Source organism: Tenrec ecaudatus, chromosome 4 (genome assembly GCF_050624435.1).
Source record: "Tenrec ecaudatus isolate mTenEca1 chromosome 4, mTenEca1.hap1, whole genome shotgun sequence".
NCBI lineage: Eukaryota > Metazoa > Chordata > Mammalia > Afrosoricida > Tenrecidae > Tenrec > Tenrec ecaudatus.
In genome coordinates this window covers 186,723,412-186,749,873 of record NC_134533.1, presented here as the reverse complement: position 1 = coordinate 186,749,873, position 26,462 = coordinate 186,723,412, and the positions used below count along the sequence as shown (strand labels likewise).

Sequence of the window (26,462 nt, the reverse complement as noted above, 5' to 3'; positions counted from 1 at the left end):
TCTCTCTAAACATGAAAGGTAGTTTCACTAGCCCCAGAAACACCTCTTAAATCTAACTGTCATAAGGATATTTATCCTTCACTAGCTCACTAAATTTTATAAACCAAACACACACAAAAATGTTACAACTGATTTATGTGCCTGAATACCCCATAGTTCTTAAGTGGCCTATAATAAAACCTATTGTCTAGAGTTGTTTAGGAGTGGATTCATCACACTCTGGAAAGAACACACTAGTGATGTAAAAAAAATGGGAGAGACCATAATGCCAATGACACAATGCACGATGGTCAGGGGCTATGTCAACTAGACACACCTGGGTAAGAGTGTGGTGGAGCTCAACCTATCAAAGGCTTCGTGGTCTGAGGACATCTCCTTCGTCTCAGAAACTTTTTTGTAGCAGAGAGCGAGACCTGGGTGTGTCAAATCCTCTTTGCCTTTTGCTGGAGTTACATCGTGTTCTCTATCCGAAGAGCCATCTGCAGACTACCAACAGCAGATTTGTTCAGCCGGTGGCCCTCCACCAGCCTGTGGCCCTCCTCTGGCTGCTTCATCACTCTGCTTCCTGTTCATCAGCTTCCATGTGTCACGAGACACCTGATTTGAACTGAACTGCACTTGCCTATTTATACAACTATGTCCGCCATTTCTTGATGTAAATCTTTCTACACATACTCTTGTATGTGTGCAAACAAATCTACAAATCTCTTGTAGAACACCACAAGCAACACTGGCTTTGTTTCGCACTGAATTGCGTTTGGCTGATCTGAGATTTAGGGACTACTGGAAATGACGATAAGGTCTCTTGACTTCTTGCCTCTAAAAACAGGGATGCTAATGAGCTGACGGGAAGGCTTTTCACTATTGCATTGAGATGGATTTGCAACGTATGCCGCCATTTTCCAACCATTTCTCTCTCCATGCCAGCTGTAATTGAGCTGAAATCCTGAGACCCTACCTAACAAACTCCCCAATAACCAAATTGCCCTTTCTATGAATATGCAGATAGACATCAAGAGAAAGTGCCCCTGCAGTCCACTAGCTTTGGCTGTGCTCGTATTTGTTGTTAGGTGCCATCGACTCTACTCAGAGCGATCCTACTGACAACAGAAGGCAACAAACTCAACCCGGTTGTTCATTTCCACCGGTGTTGTAGCCACGGTGCCAGCCTATCTCCCTGAAGTCCTTCCTCTTCTTCACTGACAGCAAGCATGCTGGCTTCCTCCAGGGTTTCTCCTCCACGAGGTCCTTCTTGACAACAAGTCCAAAGTACACGAGACGAAGCCATGCCATCCTCGCTCCTCGGGAGCATCCTGGCTGCGCTTCCTCAAGGGAGATGCGCTCGCTCGTTGGGAAATCCACGGTGCTTTCAATATTCCTCACCCACACGACAGTCCAAAGGCGTCAGTTCTTCCTGGTGTTCCTCACCCGTTGTCCAGCTCTCACACCTTATTCTGATGCCCCCTGCCTCGTTCCAAATTTCGCCTGGAGAATCCTTTCATGTTGAAATTTGAGACTCGGCTGTGTTTCTTTCTTTCGCAATTCCCATTTAAGGCACGTTGAGTATGTTCTTCTTGCCTTTTTAACGAGGTCTTTGGGTCGCTCATTCTAATATTGCACTCTGTCTTCTGGAGCTGCTCTGGAACATTTAGGGAGGATATGCATCATAGTGGTAGTCTCTCACCGTACTTATTCAGTCCGTGTGCTGAGCAAACCATCAGAGAAGCTGGCGTGCACGAAGAAGAACTGGGCGTCAGGGTTGAAGGAAGGCTTATTAATAACCTGTGATATGCAGAGGACACCTCGGGCTTGATGAGAGTGAGGACGACTGGAGGCACTTGCTGATGAAGATCAGGGATTGCAGCCTTCAGCATTGATTACAAATCCATGTAAAGAAGTAAAACATTCTCACAACTGGGCCAGTGCGGAGAGAACTTACTGCCATTGGATAAGCACTGGCTGCTAACCTCAAGGTTGGCAGTTCAAACCTAGCAACTGTTCCCCAGGAGAAAATTGGTGCAGTGAGTTGAGATCGGCTCGGTGCCAGTGAGGAATTGTCTCTCAGAATTCGGCACAGATTAAAGTAGATTCTACCCTTCAGGCTTTGTTGTGTGTGACCTTCGGTGTCCCTTTCCCCCCTTCCCTGGTTGACACATTTGTATATACATACACACACGTGGGGGAATCTAGTATCACTCAGTTGAACAAACGACCACTATAAAATTGTAAAAGCACTCCTGGATGGGACTGCAAGTTTTATTTATCCCAACTCCCATAGCTTTCTTTTCACTTAACTACTAATCAGCCCTGGAGAATTGATTTAATTCAACGTTGCACTTTATGACCCTCTGATGAATTCCTGCATCATTTTTTGCCCAGTGACTTGTGAGTTGAGATGAACTCACTCATGGCTGTCAAGTTGATTCCGATACATGGTGATGCTGTACAGTATTACAGATCAAGTAGAATTGCACTATAGGGTTTCCCTAAGCTGCGATCTTTACAGAAGCAGACTGCCTCATCTTTCTCACTTGGAGAAGTTCAAAAGGCTGACCTTGCAGTCCAGTGTCACTATGGCTCTTTCGTGAGATTAGAATGTGCTAAGTTAAATACTGCCAATTGTGGTAGTTACATAATTTTTGTGTCAACTGGAAGATATAAAAGTGTAGGGGTGGAGTTTAGCCTGTCAATCAGGTCACAGCCTGATGGAACCTGCTGGTGGGCACGGCCTTTCTCGTAAGGTGAATCCTGGGAACTTCCTCTCTGGGCCTTCACCTTCCTGCTGGAAAGCCACTCATAGACATGCCAGAGCCCTGTGATGAACTGTGCCATTGGATCCACATGACTTTTGCACCCACCAGCCAGTGATGTCCCTGCATTCTGCATGGTTTCACGTGGCTGTGTGAGTCTGAAGAGGGACTTATGGACTAGTATCAGACTTACGGACTAGCATTGGACTTAAGGGTGGGATGTGTGGTTGATATATAATTATTTCTTAATACGAAGCTGTCTTTTACACATCTGTATGAGTGTCACTGAATTTGTTTCTCTAGTCAGCCCAGCCTACCACACCAATTTAATATATATAATCTTCCTTACCCAGTTGTACAAAGCAACAGTTCTCTAATTGCAACATCCACAACTATACACTAATCACTGAAGATACTTATTACATTGCAGATTTCTAGGTCATTGTCCAATGTTTTTATTTAGAAAGTCTGGGATGGTGTCCAAGAATCCCCAAATTAATCAGGGACATTAAGTGATTCTGATGCAAATACTCTGTGGCCACATTCTGAGACATACTTGCATTTATTAAAGAATCAAGAGAAATTCCATGTTTTTTCCTTGTATGAGCAGTATCATAGATTATCTAGCATCTCCCTAGCTCAATTTTGGGGCTAAATTTCTCACACAGTAAAACAAATTTAGTCTTGATTACAATAGCTGTTCCACCATCCAAACAATATTTCCCAAAAGGCTACCTTGAGCTAGGAATAGCAGTACAGAACAGACAGGATATGAGTCACATCTTTCTTGCCATTGACTCCATGTTCCAAGCAGACATTGACCAGCTATTATAGGTAGAATGTGTCCCTGCCAAATGTTGGAGTCTTGACCTCTGTACTTGTGGTTATAATCCAGGTTGGGTGTCAGATGTTTTTGTTATGTTAATGAGGCCGTATCCATGTCCTAAACCTAATCACTTCTGAGTGATTGTTGGTATTAGCTGTCCTCAAATTGACACCAACTCATTGAAATCCCAAATGGGTTGGGTAGGATTTCCAGAGCTGCGAACCTTCAGAAACAGATCCTTAGGCTGTTTTCCCAGGTGCTTAAGTAGGTCCAAACAGCCAACTTTCCTTAGTCACCTAGTGCCTCACCACTGGCATCACCCGGCCGCCTTTTGAGGTGATATAAAGTGAAGCACACACACACACACACACACACACACAGACATTGAAGCATTCATGAGATGTGGGGGAGAGAGAGAGAGAGAGAGAGAGAGAGAGAGAGAGAGAGAGAGAGAGAGAGAGAGAGAGAGAGAGAGAGATGCCTTGTAAGGATTGCCAGGGAATCATGGATACAGTGCCAACCAGCGCCAACAAGACAGGAGCAGCCTTTCCCTAAAGCTAGTGTCCTGAATTCAGACCGCTGACCTCTTGAACTGAGACAAAATTAATTTTTGTTCCTTACGGTGACCCACTTGGGGTATTTCTGTTACAGCCACACTGACCAACTAGGATATCAGCTGAACTTGAACCCATGGCCTGAAAGCTATTCCCGATCAGTCCTAGACCACTAGCTAGAGACTGCCTTACTGAGTTCTTACCCACGGGACACTGACATAGAGGGAGGAAGAGTTAAACAGTGGCTGGAATGAAATATTCGGTTAATTTGGAGTCTTCCCTGTCCCCATCTCTGCCTGGTAACTAAGCATCCTACATCACCTTGCTCAGTCTGGTGCCAAGCTCAGTGCTGTTCCAGGTAACAACTCAGGCTGCTAGAGGTAGACATGCCAACAGCACCAAGGCATTAAAGAAAGTTCTACTTGTTGCCAAGTCAGCCCTGGCTCATCGTGATCCTGTGAACAACTGAATGAAACACTGCCTGGTCCTTTGTCATCCTTGCCGTGGTTGGTAGGTATCAGCTCATTGAGCATCCATGGTGTCAGTCTAGCTCATGGAGGGCCTTGCTCTTTTCTGCTGACCTTCTGCTTGACCAAGCATCATCTCCTTTTCGAGAGATTGGTCTTGAGAGGTAGGAAGATTAGGGACCAAAGGGACTGGTCTCCACTGAATGCCTACAATCAATGACCATGCCACAAGAAAGGGGTCTGAAAGAAATCAGGCACACTTTAGACTCCTATGGGGAAGACCCAAAGCTTGGCATGTGCAGGTGAAGGTCACCTAGGTATGCAGAGGAAGGTCAACCTGGGCATGTCCATTTGATATCAGCAACACAACATCACACATGCACCTGAACTCAGCAGCCATGAAGAATGGCCAATACCTTCCACCACGTCCCCTCCCCCAACCTCTCCACCTGTTCCCACACCGCATCCCCCCCACCCCCGCCTGACATGTGGGTAGGAGGGCAGAGAAAGCAGAGACGCAGAGACCAAGGGCACTGGCTCTCTTTCACTCTAGCATTCCTTTGCTGGCTCCCAGGCCTCCTCCCAGACATTTTTCCCACGTGGTTTTTCACACTCCACCGAAGCAGCAACTTTCACTTGCAAACTCTTGTGGGGTCCCTCACGAGGTCTTCCACCCTTTCTAGAGATAGCGTGTACTAATTGAGACTGTATCATAAGTTACTTGGATTTACAAAAATGCTTCTGCTGCAGGGATTCTTTCAGCTGTGAGAGGCAAGACCTGGGGAAAATCATCCCAGAAAGCTAAGATTTTCACCTGTCCAAAGTGCATGAGATGAAGAAAAGTCTACTTAGGTTTTGAATTACTATGAAATATTTTTCACCATACTTATCTGGTCCTCATCTTTCAATTGAGACTCAAAGGGGTCACATGAGTCACCAGGTTTATTTGACCCTTGGGACACAACTGCAGAGAGCCCACCTATAGTTTCTGCCTCTGGAATTTGGTGGAAAGGTGCTCTCCTACTGGTGGGGCCTGAATGACTGCACACATTTGTATAGGTCTCATCCCAGAAACCCCAGCACTTCAGACCCTGGGATATTAATATCCCACTCATTGTATCGGAATCTACATTCTCTCAAAATAATCCCATTATTCCATTCAAAATGCCCTTTGTTACTGAAAACACATGGCTTACACGAAAGCTCAGAGTAGAAAAACCATTCAGCATTGAAAAGGTGAAAGTAAAACAGATTTGAGGTCCCTGTATTCCTACTTGACTGGTCTTTATGGATCTAAAAGTCTTGATGTAAGTAGCTTTTTAAAAACCACACTGCACAGAATTACTTTGCCCAGTGATGTAATATCACATCTTGATCACATTCCCATAGAAACTGTGATAAGCTTTGAAGATCTTTCGTCAGGGCAGGACCCAACCAGAAATAAGTTTGGCAGACAGCAATGCCATGTTATTATCCATGGAAATTCTTTAATAATATTTTGATCTACATCTGGAAAGTTGGGAGGCAGCCCAATTATAACACACCCATGAGGAGCAAGTTTTTATTTATTTATCTATTTATTTATTCATTCATTCATTTGCTTATATATTTACCTTGGCGATGATCTGGAGCTGTTGAGCACATAACTATATTGAAGGTCAGACAGAGCTGGCCTTGAGTGCACTGGTGGGCTGACCGGTTTTCACGGAGGCCGTTTCTCCCCCTGGGAAGTCCAGACATGTCGCCCCAGAGTAGAAGGGCACTCTGCAGGGTCTCCCTGGCAGACCGTGGTTCAGAAAGAGATGGGCAAGGCTATCTTTCAGAGCCATTTAGCCATTTATTCAACCCAGAGATGCACCCAGCTGGGTAAACCTATGAAATGACTTAATATCACTTATCATGTTTCCTTCCATATAAAAGATGAACCTCTTTCTCTCGTAGAATTGTTCTGGGGATGTACTCAATGAGAAGTGTACCATGACCTGAAGGCATGGTGTTCAGCAAATGGTAGACCCTTCTCCCCGAGAGCCTGCTACCATGTTGAAATAAGACGCGTTTTTCTCTTGCGTCCTTTCCCGGGAGGCTCTCCTGGGACCAGCTACCCAGGTGGCGAAGCTCAGTGCTGAGTGAAGCTGTGAAGGTCCTTTTGTGCCCAATTGTTTGCCATTTCCAGATGGTGCTAACCGAGAAGCATGCCGTGAGATGACCTCTGGGTGAACCTTTACTCATCTTCTCTTCGGTCTGGTTGTGTCAGCGCGGCAGGTTCATGGTGAGCGTGGGGACTCACAGTTGGTTTGATAGTAATCCTTCAGCAAGCCAAACGTCTCTCTGAGCCTTCACTTCCATGGCGATAAATACCATACATCCTCGGGTATAAGCCGACAGATGGAGGGAGAAAGGCTGCAGATTGGCAGAAATATAATTGGATCCTGGGGAAGAATGCCGGCACGTGCTCTCTGTAATTCTTGTCGCGATGCTCGGCAGCTCCAAACCAGATTCTTGAGCACAACTGCCTGGTGGGGTCTCAGTCGTTGCATTTCTCAGAAGCTCCCTGACTTCTGACGCTGCTTGTGGAGAGGCCTCACTTGGAGAAACAGTGGTTTCAGTCCTGCCTTACTTTCTTAGCTGTATCGTGGAAACATCCCAAGCGGGTGACAGTAGCAAACAGAAATTCATTTTCTCCCAGTGTGGAAGGCCGGAAGTCCACAGGCAGGGTCCCTGCACTTTCCTCATGGGCCAGGCACAGGGTACAGGGGATAGAACAGGAAAAGGAAGGAACCCAGAGCCCACCAGAGAGGGCTCCTCCATTGACCTTCCTCAGGCCGGTGTTTCCCTAGGCAGTGGTTCTCCACCTTCCTCATGCCGCGCCCCTTGCTTACAGTTCCTCATGTGGCGGTGACCCCCAACCATTCAATTATTTTCGTTGCTACTTCATCCGTGTCATTTTGCTATTGTGATGAATCAGGTGACCCCTGTGAAAGGGTCATTCGACCCCCAAAGGGGTTGCGACTCACAGGTTGGGAACCGCTGCCCTAGTGCATCTTCTAGAACTTCAGGTTTTATTAATCCAAGAGAGTCGTGTTTATGACTCAAGGCACACTGCTCAGTTCCTTCCATAAGACCGGTGGGGGTCAAGATGGTCTGCGCTTGCCTACGCTCCCAGAGGCTGCAAAAGCCATGCAGTGACAACACAGAAGAAAGGCCTGGCAATGTGTCTCCCTAAAGACGACAGCCAAGAACACCCTACCAAGCCTTCTTACCCTATCACAGCTGGGGGGGTTAGCTGGCCAGGTTCAGACCTAAGCATAGTGGATGTCCCTCATCACAACAGAAAATGGTTTGATGTTCTGAATGAAATGAGTGAAAGTAAAATATCTGCAGTTGGTGCCGGCGATTGATTTCCTTTAATATTTGCTCTTTCTTTTGTCTGTTTTCATTTGATGATCCTCACCCCTAAAGTGAAGACCCCGGGTGGTGTCAACAGCCAACATTCTTAGCTGCTAACAGACTTCAGAGGTTTTAATTCACTCATCCACACCGGGACAAGAAAGGTCTGATGATCCATTTCCAAAAATCAGCCACTGGGAAATGCCAGGGAGCAAAATTCTACTCTGACACACATTCCATTTAGAATCAGTGTTGCCTTTGTTATGCTAATGGGGCACAGTAGAGATCAGGGTCCACTGAAACCAATGACCTTTGAGAAATAAAAAGGACAGGTGAGGAGAGAGGAATCAAGCGCAAATGGAGAGGAAGAGACAGATCACCAGTAGATCAAGGAAAGGAACAGAAGCCGAAAAGAGACAACATATATACAAATATGCTTGATACACTTGATCTATGGATAGTTACAAGAACTGTAAGAGCCCCCAATAAAATGTTTATAAATAAATAAATAAAAGTTGGAATAAAAAAAATTAAAAATCCTTCACCCACAGCAAAAAAGCAGAAAGAACCAATTCCCTTGGACCACAAGCCATTCATTTACTATAATCTTATTTTATCTTTAATAATTTAGTACAATGATGAATTCACATTAAATCTTTTTATTATTGCTGTTACTATTGAGATCCCACTTGTATTTCGTTTTTATGTCCATTACTTGTCTACTTTTGAAAAATAGGAGTCCTTGTTTTTCTTCTTACTGATAACTGTGCTGCCTTAATTATTGTTCTCTATTTTACCTCCCTACCTGATTTCTCTAATATCCATGGCGATGGCTACACAGCTCATTCATAACAAACATCCTTTATTAAGGATGCTAACCAGTTGAAATTCCAGTGAGAAATACTCCAGATAGTTATTTACCAGGACATGTTATAAAGTTTCAGAACTGCTAATACATGCCCACAGGGCATGCCACTCAGCTGTAAATCTCAGCCTGAAGGCCTTCAGCTCAAGCTCCCTGGGCCAGCAAACCCAGCTCCCTGAATTAAGTGTCCAGAGGCACCGCGCGCCCTCCAGTGAACCTCAGCCTAAAGGCATTTGGCTCCACTTCTGTGGGTCTTTCCACTTGTAAATTAAGGACTGCCTTTGAAAACAATTTGAGGCTAAAAGCAAACAAACAAACAAAAACCAAAACTCAGTCAAAATTCAACTGAGTGGCATCAAGAGATGATTTCAATTTCTTGTTATTACAGAATAAATTACAAATAATTTGGTTTGGTTAGACTATGGTAAATCTTTTAAAATAATCAATATATATCACTTTGCTAGGACTCTACAGTTCTTAAGGAGATGATTCTGAATTTTTTCATTGCACAAGGAGACTAAGGCAAGTAATTTAACCTCTTCATCTATAAACCAGAAATTAAAAAACAGCCTCTACTTTATATGGGTTAACAAAGAGACGGTACATAAAATAGTGGTTAGACCTACCTACAGATCTTGGAGCCCATTTGTATTTGAATTCCCATGCTACCATTTAATAGTCACCCTGATGGTGTAGTGGTTTATGAGTTGGGCTGTTATACCCTGAGGTTAGCAGTTTGAAACCACCAGCAGCTCTACAGGTGTAATATGATACTTTTACTCCAGTAAAAAGTTACTGTCTCAGAAACCCACAGAAGTTCTATCCTGCCCTATAGGGTCACCATCAGTCAAAATGGACTTGTAGCAGTAAGTTTGAATTTGGTTCTCCTATTTAATAGCTCTGTGTTTGCCAAGTTCTCAATTTAAACCTTTGTTTCCTTATCTATAAAAATACATCTATGAAAGGAAGATAAAAACCCAAATGCCATTCTGCTCAATGCATCATGCACACTTTAGAAAAGTGTGGTGAAGAAGCTAGATGGTGCCCAGCTTGCAGAAAGAACAGTGCCGGGGGGTCTTCAAGGCCTGTCTGAAAACCAGCAGCCATCTAAGTGAGGTGTCAGATAAGTCCACATGGAAGAAACACACCAGCCTGTGTGATCCAAGAATTGTAAATAATAAAACCTCACTTAGAAGGAAGGAATGATATTAGAGCTTAAATTGTGGACACCAATTTTGAAAAGGTTATGAAGACCGAGGAAGCCCTAAATCCACTTTCAGGGTCCCCACATATGGGTTAAGCCACTAGTAGATCCCCTCTGAACAGAGTCCAGGGAAGGGAAGAGTCTTGCTATCACAGAGCATTGCCATAAGGTTAAGAGCATCGTAAAGGCGATGGTGGCAGATGTAGGTAGGTTACAATGGAACACCTTATCATCGGGTCCTTTTTGACTCATTTTAAAGTAATTTCAGCTTTTAATATTTCTGCTTTGTTTTTCACTGAGGGTATTTTATGTTTGTTTAGTCATTGCCATTGGTTTTGTTTGTTTGCTGACTTCCTGTTTATATGTTCTATGACTTTTTTGTATAGGAAATCCAGGATACATAGATCTATAGAGTGCCTGGATTAATAATTGCCTAGGGGCATGGCAGGGCATGAGGGGGAGAAATGAAGAGTTGACAACAATACATATGAGAACAATATGTCCTCAAATTGATTGTGGTGATGATTGTACAAATCGTTAATATGATTAAATTGTTTGATATGGGAAGTCTATACCAATAGAACTATTTAAACCTTTATAACACTCATCATGGAGACCCAGTGACAATATGGAAAACAGTTGGCAATATTACCATTGTTTTTCTAAAGCTGAATCCAAAATTGAATTTTGACAACTCTGTGAGAAGGTTTTATGCATGCAGACAAGTACCAGATGGGAACAAGGAAAAATAAATGAGTTGATTTGTCACCAAAAGACAAAGAAGTTGCCACGGTGTCAATGCCTACTCATGATAGCGTGTGGCTGTTGGCACAGTAGAACTGTGCCCCACAAGATCGTCAGGGGTTACTTTCATGATGAAAACCCACCAGGACTTTCTAGGCAGGCACCTTTGGCTGGACTTGCATCTCAAACCTTTTGGTTAGAAGTCAAGGGCCCTGGTAGACTGCAGGATAAGCAGTGGGCAGCTCACCAGAAAGTTGACTTTCAAGTTCACCAGCCTTTCGGCAAGAAGCAGATGAGGTTTTGTGCTTGTGCAAAGCCTTGCTATCTCAGAACCCCGCAGGCCAGTTCTAGTCTGTCCTATGCAGTCCCTGTGAATCAGGATCGACAGGATGACAGTGGGGTGACTTACTTCCCAGGCACGCTGAGGATAATAATAGGACATACTTCTTAGGATGGTGGTAAGGATGAAAAAAGTGAAACATATACAGCATTTAGAACAGCACCTGGCAGGTAGTCACTGCCGTAGGTGACCACACTAATCAGCATGGGTAAATAAAAGAAATATTGCGAAATGTTCGGTCTCAACGACTGCCCTGCAGAAACAGGGGTTCAGGCTTTCACTGCTACCTAGAGCCCCACAGCCGTGGCCGGAGTACAACATTGGGCTGAATCTCGATGAAAACCTAAGATGTGTTCTGCAATGATTTTCTGGGATAGTCTCTGTCATCCACTTGCTACCTGATGATGCACTTCTTTCTATTAAATACCAGATTCAGTAGAAGCAATCTGGTTTTTTTGTAAACTGAATTCTGACTGTCAAAGCTAATGAAGTGAATCGATGACTTTGCTTCCATCCTAGAAACGCACCTTTGGCTGGCAGATTCTGTCAGTGTTGCATCAAAGACACTCCAGAGAAGTCTGCCAAACATCCTCTTACAAAGTGGAACACCGCAATGATTTTCAGATTCCCTCCCCAGTGTGGGGGCTGGCTGAATTCTGTGTACTCTGATTTACTCCCGGTCATAGTTAATATAGGCATCCTTTTAGTCTGACCCCTCATGTGGCTCCTAGTCAGTACAGATGAACAAAAGAACTCCCCATTTTATTACAAGTTAACCCACCCTTGGTGGCTGTGATTTAAAATGCACCCGTATGGAACAAGCTTGTAAATTGAAAACAAAGCCAATGCCCAAAATACAAATCAAAAACACTCCGAGAACAACAGGCCTCAACTAATGAATTAAAATGATTGCTGGTTTCTTTAAAATATTAAGCCCGTAAGTGCTTGCCAAAAAACCTCTTGGCTAGCGGAGAGATTCAAATGGCATTGTTCAGCCGAAGATGGAAGCCCTTCCATTCATCACTGACATGTGAGAGACAAGACGAGGATTTAGACAAAAGGGGATGAGGCACCAGATGGGCCCCATCTGTAGCTTCACTGAGTGTACCCTGAGAGCCCACCTTCCTTCGTCAGGAGGCTGTGTGATACATGGGAAAGGAAGAACCAGTGCATTTAAAGCACAATTGCCCCTTCCCAACCGTAGACGTATAAATATTAATGAACCCAATCTGGTGCTAAGCAAATTTAGCATGAACTTTTAGCAACCCTCCCTTGACAACTTCCTCCTTTCTAAACTGAATTAAGTTTCCAGTGATTAAAAATAGCAAATCCTGTATCGAAGCTGGATCAGTGGCTGAGGGAAACCTCTCCCTTTCCAGTGAGTAACCAGGGAAGAGCTCACCGCAGTGTGTGTTCTCCTAAGCAAGGAAGGGTCTCGCTCTGAAGGGATATTTGGCACAGGTGAGGGTGACATTAGAATTGACACCATTAAGCAGGTGAGCACTGATCTATCCTGCCACGTCTCATTTCACAAAAGCCTGAGCAAATTTAGAAGGGAATTACACACAATACCAGCAGGGCACTGCTTTCTGCGAAGCCCTATATGACTGGACTCCTATGAAAAAGGAAAGACTCTTCTAATAACCACGCATTTCAAAAACAATGTTAACACATCCTCAAATTGATAGAGTACTAGGTTAGATGGGCACTTTCTTCTACTGTGGTAGCTTGTGTGTTGCTGTCAGGTGGGAAGCTGTATGCCACCACTATTTCATCGCCCATGGTGGACAGGTTGCCAGGGAGCTTCCAGTAAGAAAGACTGAAGCAAAAGGTCTGGTGACCCACTCCCCAAATAATAATCTATTAAAATCACAACAGGATATAGTCTGAGATAATGCTGAAAAGGGAGCCCCCTCCCTTGAAAGGCCCCACTCACAGCCACAACAATGGAATGAAACATACCAAGGACCATGGACATCGTGCAGGATGGGGCAATGTTTCTTTGATTGGGTTGCTCTGACTTTGAGTAAACTCAGCAACAATTAACGAGACAGCTGCAATGAGTAATCTTCAAACGAAAAATTCCAGAGGCCTATCTGGGATGTTTGCCCTGGAAGCATTCGTATTACAGCATGTTTAGTCTTCCCCTTTGATCAACTCCGCAAGGGTTTTCTCAAAGGTGCCAGGAACTCACATTGTGAACGTCCCCATCGCTCCCTCTCTGTTTCCCTTGCTACGGATTCGACCAGGAAGGTCCCCATACTTGTGCTAGTTTTTAGGCTAATCTGTTGATGCAAAATGTACATTTTTAAAGAAGTGTATTCCTCATTTTCATCACTAATTGTTCCAAGTGAATCAAAGTGGATGGGATCTTAAAGGGAAAAATGCCAAGTCTATCTGAAAGGTAACGTAATAGATTTAACTCCGAATACTCAACCTTAGTCCCTCACACTGCTGGGGGTGGGGGTGCTGAATCTTCTTTCTTATCTCTTTCTATCTTTGTGTTGTTCTTTGTCAATAATTGAGTTTCTAACACCTGCCACTGTGCTAGGTACTGAAGAGCAGTGCTGCTATTCCTTTTATCAGGCACCGACGCTACGTCAGGGCCAGCCTGAGGATATGTGGTGCATAAGGTCTCTGCTCTGTGATGATAACATCATGTGCAGAGTCTCCATCTCAAATGATCCAATCCATCTAGTCCCCTGTTCTCTTTGAGAATAAGCTCTCAGTGGGATTATCGTACAGACTCGAGGATAAGCCGACCCGAATACCAGCCGAGGCACCTAATTTTACCACAAAAACGGCATTAAAAATGTGCTGGGAAGCTTGGCTTATACACACGTATATACGGTACATATGGTATGTGTTAATTAAGATTGCTGGTCTTTGCTTAAGGTCGGCATCATTAGGGTTTGACAAGCTTCCTTGCACCCATCCCACCCCAGTTTGGAGGTCAGCGGCACAATCAGGTAGCAGAACAACACCATAAGGCTGACGTGAAGAAGGGCTAAAGCTTGCACAGGATATGCTGACCGTTTCCAAAAGCGCTTTGGGTTCCGCGCAGCGTAAGAACAGGAAGGGCTAGACCCGCTGCTCCAGCCAGATGGTGCGATGCCGGCACACGAGAAAGAGGAAGAAAAACCGCTCCCTGCTTCTGTAGCTGTCATCAAGCACAGTAATCCTCACGCTGCAAAGAAGAGGTCCTAACGGGATAATTTTAGTGGAAACAGAAAAATGGGAAGACTGAACACGATGACCTACTTCCTTTAACTGTGTCTACATATCCTGGCTCAGGCACATTACCCAGAAGTCATGAAGGAAATCCACACAGACATAGAGATGTGCCAGGTTGACCAAGACAGAGGGCTGGGCAGTGTGTGGGTGGGCGGGAGGAATAGGAAACAATATCGTATCCACAGGAATTCTACAAGTTATAGTTGAACACATGCTTTCTGAGTATTAACACAAGAAAGTGGTGAAGTAGGCAATAAGGGCGAGCCTGGGGTTGGGGAGAGGGCCGAGGCAAATAAATGCTCTGTGATATTGTCTTGTATAAACATATATGTCACAATAGATCCATGTCTAGTTCAGCAAGGAGCTGGACACAGTCTTCCAAGATACTTTTGGGTTAAGATGATGAAATAAGGACTGACCGACCCAAAAAACAAAAACAGAGAGAGAGAAAAGAGAGGAGCTAAATGAATGTTAATTAATAAATCAGTCATTTGGGGAACAAACTGTCTCCATAAATAAGTTCGTGAGCCTCCTCCTGTTAAAACTGTTCCCGAGGCAGGATGAACACAGGCAGGGTTACGATCACAGCTCAAGGTTTCTGGACAGCTGGGACAGTACAGTCCTATTTCAAAGTGAATCTGAGCAAAGGGCTCATAGAAGAGAAAACAAAAAAAACATTACATTTAAGATAAAAAACTTAATTCAGAGCTTCAGGGCATAAGATTTAGGGAGCCTAGGATGACAGTCATTTTAAATAAAAGAAATAATAACAAGATCAATAGAGTAATATGGCAGCAAATCTGGCAAGGAAAAAAGCAAAATTGTAGTGAGACCTCAGAGGAAGGGCAAACGGACATATTCTTGGTCCTCTTCACCCCCATTAGCCATGGCCATCCATGACGGTATTGAGGGCGTTTTAGAACACTAGCATTGTGCTATGTGGGGAAATCACTATGAGCAATGGATAATATCGTTTGTAATCCCAAGACATCTCTTGGGAGGCTCCTGAAGAACCAGTGGCCTTTGACATCAGGGACACGTGGTGTGAAAAAACCCACAGCTCTCGGTGGGAAAGGCAAGCAAGTGGCCATGACATAAAAGTGGACAACTCGATCAAATGACATACATTAAAAAGGTAAAATGAAATAAAAACTTCACTTATGAGAGCACTGGCATTGATGATCGAAGGGTACATCATGAACTACTCAACAATTTGTGCTAGTGACTTTTCTTTTTCATACAGGAAAAACAAAAGATGTATTCCTACCTCATGACATATTACACAAAAATCCACTCCAGACAAGTTGTAAACTTAAATGTAAAAATACATATTTTAAACTTTTGGAAGAAAAAAAAATAAGAAATGTGAGGAAAGAATTTATTAAAATCCCAATTACTAAGCATAGATATTAATAAATTTGAATACATTAAAATTAAGACCATCTGTTCATTAAAAGATATCATAAGGAAATTGAAACAGCAAGCTATAAATTGCAAGATCTTTGCAACCTCTAAAACTGACAAAGAATTTGCATTAAAAAATACACACACATAAAACACGCATGCTTAGAAGCACTACAATCGAGAAAAATGAGCAAAGGCATAAACAGTATTTACAAAAAATGAAATCATCAATGGTAAATACAGAACTGACAAAAGGTCCAACGTTATGAGTAATCAGGACAATGTTTGCACAGACCACAAGAAGATACGGCGTAGATGGACAGCATTTAAGAGCCTGACCTGACATTACCAAATGTTGGCGAGGATGTGGAACAATAAGGAATCTCGTACACACGGAAGGGAGTGTCAACTGGTTCATCTACTGTGAAAAATATTTCCGCATTACCTAGGTAAAGTTAAGGCCTTACTGATGAAGAAATTATCCTAGATTAGCGGATAATTTAATATAGTAACAACAGTTTTTGTAAGAGGTATCCGGGAGGACGCAGAGAGAGAAGGTTATATGTGATGCACTTTGACGAAGGAGGAATGGACCATAAGACAAGGGAAAGTCAGCCATCAGCAAGAAAATCACTGTTCTCCTCTGAGATTCCAGAAGGACCAGCCCTGCTAAAAGTCCAGTGAATCTGGCTTCAGATTCGAACATCCAGTAGAACACGTGGGTTTCTTGAAGCCACACAATTTGTCATAATATATCACAGCAGCAATACGAAGTTAATACACCATCTTATAAGGTTTTTGTGAGAATCAAATGAAATAAACCAGGAAAAAGTTTTTGGATTCTATTACTATTGTTACTCTTTCCTCTTGTGAGCCATTTCCATACCTCCAGGCACACTAACGGAGGAGGGGAAAGGACTCTGGGAGGGGTCTGGAGTTCACAGCCTCTCATCATGGGGCTCCTGACAGGTGCTTAACTTCTCCAGGCTGGACCCTTTCGGTTGTAAAATTCACTGATTATATACTTAGGCATTCAACACATGTTTCCAGAGTCTACCCTTTGTCCTTCGCTTTTGGTTTGGTCTGTGGCTGTTGTCTGCTTCCTAGAGTGCCAACAGCCCTCGTTTATCTTTGCCCTGGGCACTTATTAACCAGGGAGGCCCCAAGTGTGCGACTGAAATTAAAAAAAGATGATGAAAAGAGGCCATGCAGTTCTTAGCTTAGGATGTGTGCTTTCAGAGATAGGCAGGGTCTTAAAAACAATGTCCTCAGCAAAAACGTCCGATCATAAGAGTCTACGCAGATCTCCCTGGCTGCTTCTCTCTGTGATTCCAGGAGATCGCTTCTAAGCTCAGGGTTAGCTGGCCGTCTTCACCAGGTGTTCTGCCCCGACTGCTCTCCTCTCTCAGTGGCAGCATGTTTGACACACTTTCCTGGTCGCTAAAGGTGTTTGACACACTTTCCTGGTCGCTAAGGGTGTAGATGACAGCACGTGGGAATAAAATAGGACCAGCATAGAACAGACCCCAAAGGACTGTAGAACACAAGCTTCCTCTCATGTCCACTTTCTCCATCTCACTAGATACAGCAAAAGTGTGTGAGGGGGGTGGGGGTGGGGAAATCTGTCACCTATGAATTATTCTGCAAATATTCCCATTCTTTTAAACTCTGTGTAGAGCTACACGGTGGAATAGAGATGTGGACACCACTCAGCTGACGCACAAACAAACAGTTACCTCACCATGAGGACATCCTGCAAGCGTCACAAGGTGGTCTTGAGGGAAGAATGAGCCTCTGCCTGCTGGGGAGAACAGAAAGGACATTTCAGTGGGAAGGAAAGGCAGGAAACCAAACCAAACCCAAACCGCTGCCAGCAGGTCAACCCTACTCAGGGCAACCCTATAGGACAGAGTAGAAGTGCTCTTTAGGGTTTCTGAGACTACCAATCTTTAGAAGCAGAGCGCCTCTTCTTTCTCCCAAGCTGTAGCTGGTGGATTTGAACCATCAACCTAGAGAGAGTCAGCCCAACACATAACCCACTACACCACCAGAGTCCCTCCAAGGCAGAGAAGCTTCTTCTAAAAATAGTAGTAGTCGGTGTGCTTGGCACATAACTGAGAGAAGGTAAACAATAGCTGATGAGGTCAGAGTCTGCCTTTCTCACTGCAGATGTAAGTCTTGCCGGGCATCTGAAGACAACTCTGAAGGGTTCAGCTACCTGAGTCGTCAGGGATATGAAGCTCAGATTTGCTTTTAGATATTCAAGGAGAGAAAACAGGGAGGGAAATGTGGGGTGTGGTAATCGTCTAGGCCTGGGAGAATTACAGCAGTCACGGGATGACGGAAGGCACTAGGGCGGAAGAACGCTTCATTGAAAGCCACCTGGATTTTGTCGAGAAGAGGTCTGCGATGACTTGGGTGTTTCTGGTTTAGCTAACTAAGTGCCGAGTGGTAGCACTGGCCAAGCTATGGAAGAAAAGGTACGAGAAAGAGAGGACCACACTCAATTTGAGACAACAGATATTAAACTGAGAACCCTGAATAGATAGAAGGAAAAGAAAGGGAAAAAAAGGAATTCTAGGGGAGAGCTCTTTAGGGAAAGTGAGGCAAAGCAGGAAGCAGGGAATGCATGGGCTAAGACTGGAGGAGATTAAAAAACAAAAAAGAGTGGTCTCAGAGAAACAAATAGAGAAAAAGATCCGCAGGAAAGGATCCCAGTGATGGATCAGCTGGGCCCAAGGTGGCCATGAGGTCCAGCAAGTTGAAGGCAGAAACAGACGCTGCAGAACTATACAGAAACGCGAAGCCTCTTTAGACACCCTGCCGGAAGAGAAGCACTTCCTCTCTTCCTCACATGATTTGTCTCTTGATAACCATCAGACAACAGAGCATGTTTGCACATGAGCTTAGCGTGTTGCTTGGTGGGGCCAAGGGGATTGGAGCCTTCCTCCTGCTCTCGCAATGGCAGGAGGCAGAGCCATGTGCTAGGCATGGCTTTCATGAAAAACTCAACATCAAATAAGTCCTTAACGTATAGGAAAAGAAAGGAAGACGAGAAGAGACAACCCGGAGTTACGTGGGGTCAGAAATAAAACCAGAGCACGCAGCAATACGCGCAGTCCTCAAACATTTTGGGAAGAATAGGTAATTAAGCCTCAATGGAAGCAATTCTTTTACAAAGAAGTAGACATTAATTTTAGGTTACATGAGCTGAGAAATCAATTAACTGTATATAAATGCACATATACATAATCTAATAATCCTTAAATATGCCCTTAAGGGTAGTGGCAAGAGAACATGGAGCCAGGAAAACAGTGGCAAATGCCACTTACATACTGAGAGGGCATTGGATGAGCCCCAGGGTGAGTCAGGAAGCAATGGAGTTCCTGTTTGAGAAAGCAAGCGGAGAAGGACGTAATACTGCGTGGCCATGGCAGCACCTGGGGTATATGCCGGAGATGATAGTCTTTCCAAAAAGCACAGGGCATCCAAAGAGAGGCTGCTTTTCTAAGGGGTCAGGGGAAGCAGAAAGGGGGGAAAAAGGAGGAAAAGATGCTGCGATGCAAAGGGAAAACCCACTGATACAGGGCTTCAAACAGATTTAAAATGATCTGATCACTGCATAGAAGCCAAACCTCTTAGGGAATTGGATCTTGACCTAAGTAGGAAGCAGGCAGCCAGTCACGCTCCTATGAATGTGGTTGGTCAGTTGCCATCTCTGGGGCAGGAAGGCCACAGTCTGTTTCCTACTTGGGTCAAAACCCAGCATCCAAGAGATGTGGCTGCCACACAACATGTAGGCTGCCCTTGTTTCTGTGGGTATGAATGAGCCATTTTGTAGTGGCTCAAAGCCCTGCCACAGAGGGAGAATAGAACTGTCTACATTGTTTGATGCCGGATTCCAGAATACTTGGGTGGCACATTTGTTTAGGCTTAAAAGAGTGGCTGTGCAAGTCCACCCAGAGGCACCTTGGAAGAAAGGCCTGGTGGTCTACTTGCAAAAAAGCAGTCATACTCTAACAAACACAGGGTGACCACGAGTCGCATTCAACTCGAGGCCAGCTAAGACTGGTCATGGTATGTTAGTGATCTGGGCCTTCAGGAAAAGGCTATACAGTTTTTAAGAATTTAGCAGTAAATAATAAAAGCTTTGCTTTCTGGCTCAACTAAGAAACACAGTCAAAACTAACCAGTCAGACTTCTGAAAGACCTATGTCTACATATCTTTAGTAATATACACATATATACACACATCTATATGTCATATGTATAGTGTCGATATATATGTGTACATTAACCCCCCACATCACAATTTCACTTTAAGAAGTTTTATTAGCCCGTGTAGTCTGCAAATAGTCGCCTGAAACTACAATATTTATGTCATTCACCTCACATCATAATTTTTACTGCAATATGTTGCTCTATTTTATCATTAGTGATTGTTCTTAAACGTTCACTGCACGTAATTTGCAGATAAAATGTTTATCACATGCATGTATGTAGAGGAAATATAAATGTAGAGAGGCTTCAGTACCAGCACGCTTTCACACGTCCCGGCGAGCCTTAGGAAATGTCCCTGCACGTATGGGAACTTCCGCCAAAAGCCCCCCTGCAGAAGAATTCCAAGTCATTTGTATAAATACTTGACCCTCAATGAGGTGAATCGAAGTCCCTATTAATTGGGTTTGTGCTGTACCTATGGACTTCCTTCCAAAGAGAGAGAAAGAAGTAGTTGGACAGTAGAGAAACCGGAAAACATTCCCTCAGTCAGGTACGCAAGGTCAGCTTCAACAATGATAAATCATGTTGATACTACGTGTCCTTTCCATAGAATGACAATGGTACTTTCCATCTTTCAACGTCCCCCCAAGAACCTGTAACCACATTTTTTGTTCTGATGAGAAGAACATCAAACAAATTCCACTAGTGGGACATCCCACCACCTGGGACAGTACTCTTCAAACGGTCAAAGCCATCAGAATCAAGATCAATCTAAGAAACAGCCACAAACAAAAGGGCCCTAGAGTAGTAACATGACAACTGTAGGTAAACCAATGTCCTCAATGGGCTCCTGGCACAGGTAAAGGACATTCAGTAAAAGCTAAAGGAATCTAGATAAACTATGGATTTTAGTTCAATGGATGAGCAAGGCCTTCCCAAAGTTTATGGAGGAATTCCATTTTCCCAACCCCTCTATGGATCCCTGTTGCTGAGATTTTAGAAAGCACATCTGCGTGAGCAAATTGGAAGATGAGTAAGAGCAATTAGCGGCTTTTTTTCATCTTCACTCTGGGGTTGGCGGTCAAGATTAATGGCAACCGTAGTTGGAAGGACTTCCGGGGTCCAAGCTCACGGACAGTCACCCATCTGGGGCAAGTTTCGTGGAGCTTCTCGAGCCACTTCCCAGTCACTAAGTGGAATGTCCTTCTCTGCCTGAAGCACAATAATAATGTGAAGCCTCTCAATCGACATTCAAAGCATCAGCTAATCCATGCGAAGAACAGGTACATATAGAAACAGTTTTAGGTTTGAGGGCTGGCTGGCGCAACTAAAATCCATTTGGAAGGTGGCTATCCCTAAGTATCACTGCACACAATTGACAATGAAGAGATTATTCATTCTGATAAGGGTCAGGGGACATTTGAGAAACGAATAATGGTGATGGTCACCATATGAGGAGCAGAGTTCATGTCACTGAATTGTACATAAGAAGAATGTGGGAAAATCATGCCAATGTGAATGGGGGGAGGCGTGGAGTGGAGACCCAAACCCAATCTGTAGACAATTGGTCATCCCTTACAGAAGGATCATGAGGAAGAGACGAGGTACTCAGTGTGCCATATGGCACTGATGAAACAGACACATTTCTTCTAATTCTTTAATGCTTCCTCTCCTGCCCTACCCCCCCCCATCATCATGACCTCAATTCTACCTTACAAATTGGACTAGACCAGAGCATGTACACTGCTACAGATAAGAGCCCGCAATACAGGGAATCCAGGATAGATAAACCACTCAGGGCCAACAGTGAGAATAGAGATACCAGGAGTATTAGGGGAGGGTGGGGAGAAAAAGGGGGAATCTATAACAAGGATCAACATATAACCCCCTCCCAGGGGGACGAACAACAGAAAAGCGGGTGAAGGGCGACAGAGGATGATGTAAGATATGAAAATAATAATCTATAATTTATCAAGGGTTCATGAGGGAGGGAGGATGGGGGAGGGAAGGAAAAATGAGGAGTTGATATCAAGGGCTCAAGTGGAAAGAAAATGCTTTGAAAAGAAATGATGGCAACATGTGCACAAATGTGCTTGACACAATGGATGACTGTATGGATTTTAATGAGATGTACGAGCCCCCCATAAAACTATTTCATAAAAAAGAAGAGGAGCTGATACCAAGGGCTCAAGTAGAAAAAAATATTTTGAAAATGATGACGGCAAATGTGCTTAATACAATTGATGTATAGATTGTTATAAGAGCTGTAAGAGCCCCCAATAAGATGATTTATTTTTAAAAAGAAGAATGTCTAAATGGTAACTGTTTTTGCTACATATAGATGTATAACAATAAAAAATTAACCAGAGAATGAAAGATTCTTCAAAGCATAGCTCACTGCCATCACATCAACTACCCTGTAGGACAGATTGGAACTGCTCCATGGGGTTTCCAAGGCTGTAAACTTTTACGAAAGCAGATGGGCCATATCTTTCTCCCGGGGAGAAGCTGGTGGGTTTGAACCACTGGCCCTGTAGTTAGCAACCCAAAATCTACCCCAGTATACCACTAGGGCTCCCTTCAACCCCTACGTCAAACACATAGGTAGACCATTTTCTCCACTAGGCATAAAAAGAGGTAAGAGAACTTCACCAATCTGAGTGTATGCAGGGTCCTGCTGGCTACTGGCTACCTGCTTGATCACAAGCCAGAAATGGGTCCACTCTTTTCTGCCATTTACACAACGTTGTACCCGGGGATGAAGCACACCAAGCGTCAGCTGAGCTTGTACCTGTCTTCACAGCTCAGCTCTCCTATTAGCTTGCAAGCTCTTGATGAGCAAGTCTGCATCTTGCTACCTTATGTAAACTGTGTCTTATGCTTATCAAGGGTGTCATGCTTTTCTAAGATGTCTCAGATGGACTATCTCACTTTGTCTTCACATGCCTGTCAGTTAAGCAGGGCAGGCAGGTTATAGTCATACATGACAGAATTGAGGTTCAAAAAGGTTAACTGACTCAAAGGCCACATGACTGTCTGCATCATTAATCCCGTCAGTCCAGACTCCCAAACATCAGACCAGACCAGTGGTTCTCAACCTTCCTCATGCCACGACCCTTTAATGCAGTTCCTCATGTTGGGGTGACCCCCAACCATGAAAATATTTTCGTTGCTGCTTCATCACTATAATTTTGTTATTGCTGTGAATCGTAATGTCCATATCTGATATGCAGGATATACTTTCATTGTTACAAATTGAACATAATTAAAGCATAATGATTGATCACAAAACTATATAATTATATATTATGAGATATTTATTTATAATTACAAAGAAATGAAATGTCATCTTGTAACATGGGTAGCACTCTTCACGCCTGGTACTCGTATGTGGGCGTATCTGCATGTGGGCGGACCCGCCTGGATACGGATAGAGGAGCCGTGTCTCGGTTCCTAAGACCGTCAGAAATATGTGTTAGGCGACCCCTGTGAAAGGGTCATTCAACCCCCCCCCAAAGGGGTCGCGACCCATAGGTTGAGAACCACTGGCCTAGAGTCTCAAACCAGGTCTCTTTCCTTTATTTTCTTCTTTCCCACATGCCACCTTATATGGCCAGTGGTCAATCAGGTGCCCGTTATGAGAAGGCTGGCTAAAGAGAAGTATGAAGCAGCAGAAACGTACATCAATTAAAAAGAGAAAAAGATTAATATGCCCACTAGTCTCTTATTTCTCTAATCTGAAAGATCCCAGGAGCAATGTTCGCATTAGGCAAAGACATGAATTATTTGAAGGCCATAGAAAGTCAGGTGGTGCTACCGCGGTCAGAAGAGATTACAAAAAGGAGTTGCAGGGGTATGCACGAGGGCGCACACGTTGGAGGACATCGCAGCATGATACCGATGCTGTTGCTAGGCGCCATCGAGCCAGTTCCCATCCATAGCAACCTGATGTACACCAAGAGAAACAGGATGAATGTAGGATCACTGATGTTGGAGGAAATGGGGCCCTCAGGGGCCACCTAATCCCATGGTGGTAGAGTAGTCCTAGACGGGTCATACACAGCTTGGGTCTCCACAGCGGTGCTCCTCAGACAATGACCAAACTAGGAGCACAGAGGAACACACTGGAGCTCTTAGGAAAATAGATGAGAAAGCATAATAAAGCAGGAGAAAGGGAGAGCGAAGCTTCTGCTCATGTGGTCCTTTGCAGAGGCAAGGGAGCTGGGCGGTTGTACTCAGGCATCAGCTAGTCGGTTGCCAAGGGAACCTCCAGGGATGGGGCATCTATGGATGAGACTCATCTTTCAGTGGAGGGTGAAGCTGTAATGCGTTAGCAGTCAATACCACCAGCAATTGGAGGATGGTCTACTAGCCGATAGGAGGGGATCTGTGTAGGCCATTTACAACATCTGAAACAGACAGCTTCTCACAGCTAGAGGGATATGCATTCCACGGGGGTAGTCCAGTTCAGAGGGATGTCCTCTCATGGGAATCCATGGGGAATCTGGAAAGTTGGTGCCCTGCCTGGGGCTATGCTGTGTTTCTCCTACTTTATAAAATCACATCTTTAAGGTTCCTTGTTCTTTCTCTTTAATTACACTTCATAGTCTCTAAATATGTGTTTTAGTGACTTCTGGTCAATATCTCATCATGACAATATATATCAAACATTCCTTCACAAATCTACTTCCCCCACTCAAATCTCTATGTGTCATGTGCAGAGATAAAGGTGTCAGTAATTTCCTAAGAAAATCCCTCCTAGTTTGCTATTAACTACACACTAGTAGCTCTAAAACCTATGTCCTTATCATTTCCATGCACTAATCATGAAACTGGGTCCTAATCTTTAAATACCCTTTCTTTCACAAGTTAACTATCGACAGCTCAGACTACTCCACAAAGTGGGCATGGTTTCAAATCTGCTCACCCATCTGGTCCTGGCCAAATGGAGAGCTTCCAATTTAACTGCGATCCCATTAAAGGAGGCATCCAGAAATGTGTAATCTCTCAGGAATGAGATAGCTCACATGGATTGGATGAAGACCATTTTTCTTCTGGATACAGTTTTCCTATAAATGCAGTTTTTGATTAGCAAAATTACTTAAATGAGCTCCACTAGAAGCCATATTTCTCCACAGATTTATTCTTAGCTTATAAACAACTAATGCAAATATTTTTGCATGTGCTGTCTGGCTTATGCTTGGTTTCGTTGGCTTTTTATTTTCTTTTTCAAATCTAGGCACAAATTATTACACAGGTGATAATGAGAAGTTTGTTTTGTTAGCTCTGAGCCCGTGTTCTGACCCAAGTCCATATCTTTGAACTCTAACTCTGCTAGTCAATGTGTAATCTATGTTTCTAGACTTGGTACCCATGCCAACTTTGACACGTGTGCAATGCATAGCCCTACTAAAATTAATGATAAAACAAGACCTTTAGTGCGTCCTAATAGCCTTCCTTTATACCCTTATGGAGTAATTGTCTTGTACACACAGTTCAATTAAGATTTTTTCCCAAACCACAGTCTAAAATTCACAGTGAACCCACTGCTTCAGAAATGTAACTAACCTATCACATTTTGAAAAAAGCGAAAATAATTCTCACTCCCTGCCATCAGGTCGATTCTGACTTACAGCAACCCTGCAGGACGGGGTAGAACTGCCCTCCCTCGTGAGTTTTCTTGACTAGAACTCTTTTCAGGAGTGGAGAGCCTCATCGCTCTACCACAGAATAGCTGGTTTTGAACTGCTGACATCGTGGTTAGCAAGCCAGAGTGCAACCCACCACTACACCCTTAGTTTCTAAAACTCTGCAGTTAGATTCATGCACTAGAATGCAAAAATAGAAAATTCCATTTGCAACAGTATTTCCGAATAAAAATCATCCGAGGAGACCAAGACCATATGTAGAATAGAAGTTCAGACGGAAGGGGCTCTTTTCTTCCAGTTGGAAGAGGACACTGAAAGAATGATACCTGAGCCCTGCACACGTGGGAAACAATTGTACTCAAAAAGAATGAGTGATTGGCGATAAGATAACATACAGAGATGAACAGACTGCATTAGTTTATACGGCTATAGGTAACAAAGTATCACGTGGTTAATTTGTTGTTCTGCGCTAGGCCATCAACCCTGACTCACAGTGTCTATAGGACAGAACAGAATTGCCACAAAAGACTTCCCAGGCTTTCAAGAAGCAGACCGCCACATCTTTCTTCCACAGAGTGATTGGTGGATTCACACCATCAACCTTTTGGTCACCAGAGAGACTTGCTACTTAATTAGCAGCTTAAAACACCACAAATAAATGAATCAGCTCACAGATTTCATGATTCAGAAGTTCAGAGACAGGTTAGCGGAGTCCTTTGCTCTGGAGTTCACCAAGTTTAAACTGAGATGCTGGTCAGCTCATTGGTTGTGGGCAGATTTTATTAAGGTCTCTGCTTTTATCACTGGTTGTCAGCCAG

At 43.8% G+C, this 26,462-nt stretch overlaps 1 protein-coding gene across 10 annotated transcripts in view; it reads right to left on the bottom strand.

The window, feature by feature from the left end:
• The window catches only part of THRB (thyroid hormone receptor beta), a 455,296-nt gene that overhangs the window by 363,042 nt on the left and 65,792 nt on the right, over positions 1–26,462 (bottom strand). For 7 of the 10 annotated variants that reach the window (XM_075547158.1, XM_075547147.1, XM_075547155.1 and 4 more), the window contains exon 2: positions 17,517–17,576. The gene's annotated coding sequence lies outside the window, so the exon portion shown is untranslated. Of the gene's footprint in view, positions 1–17,511; positions 17,577–26,462 lie in introns of all 10 variants that reach the window. The other 3 variants (XM_075547153.1, XM_075547152.1, XM_075547157.1) reach the window with 1 other exon arrangement.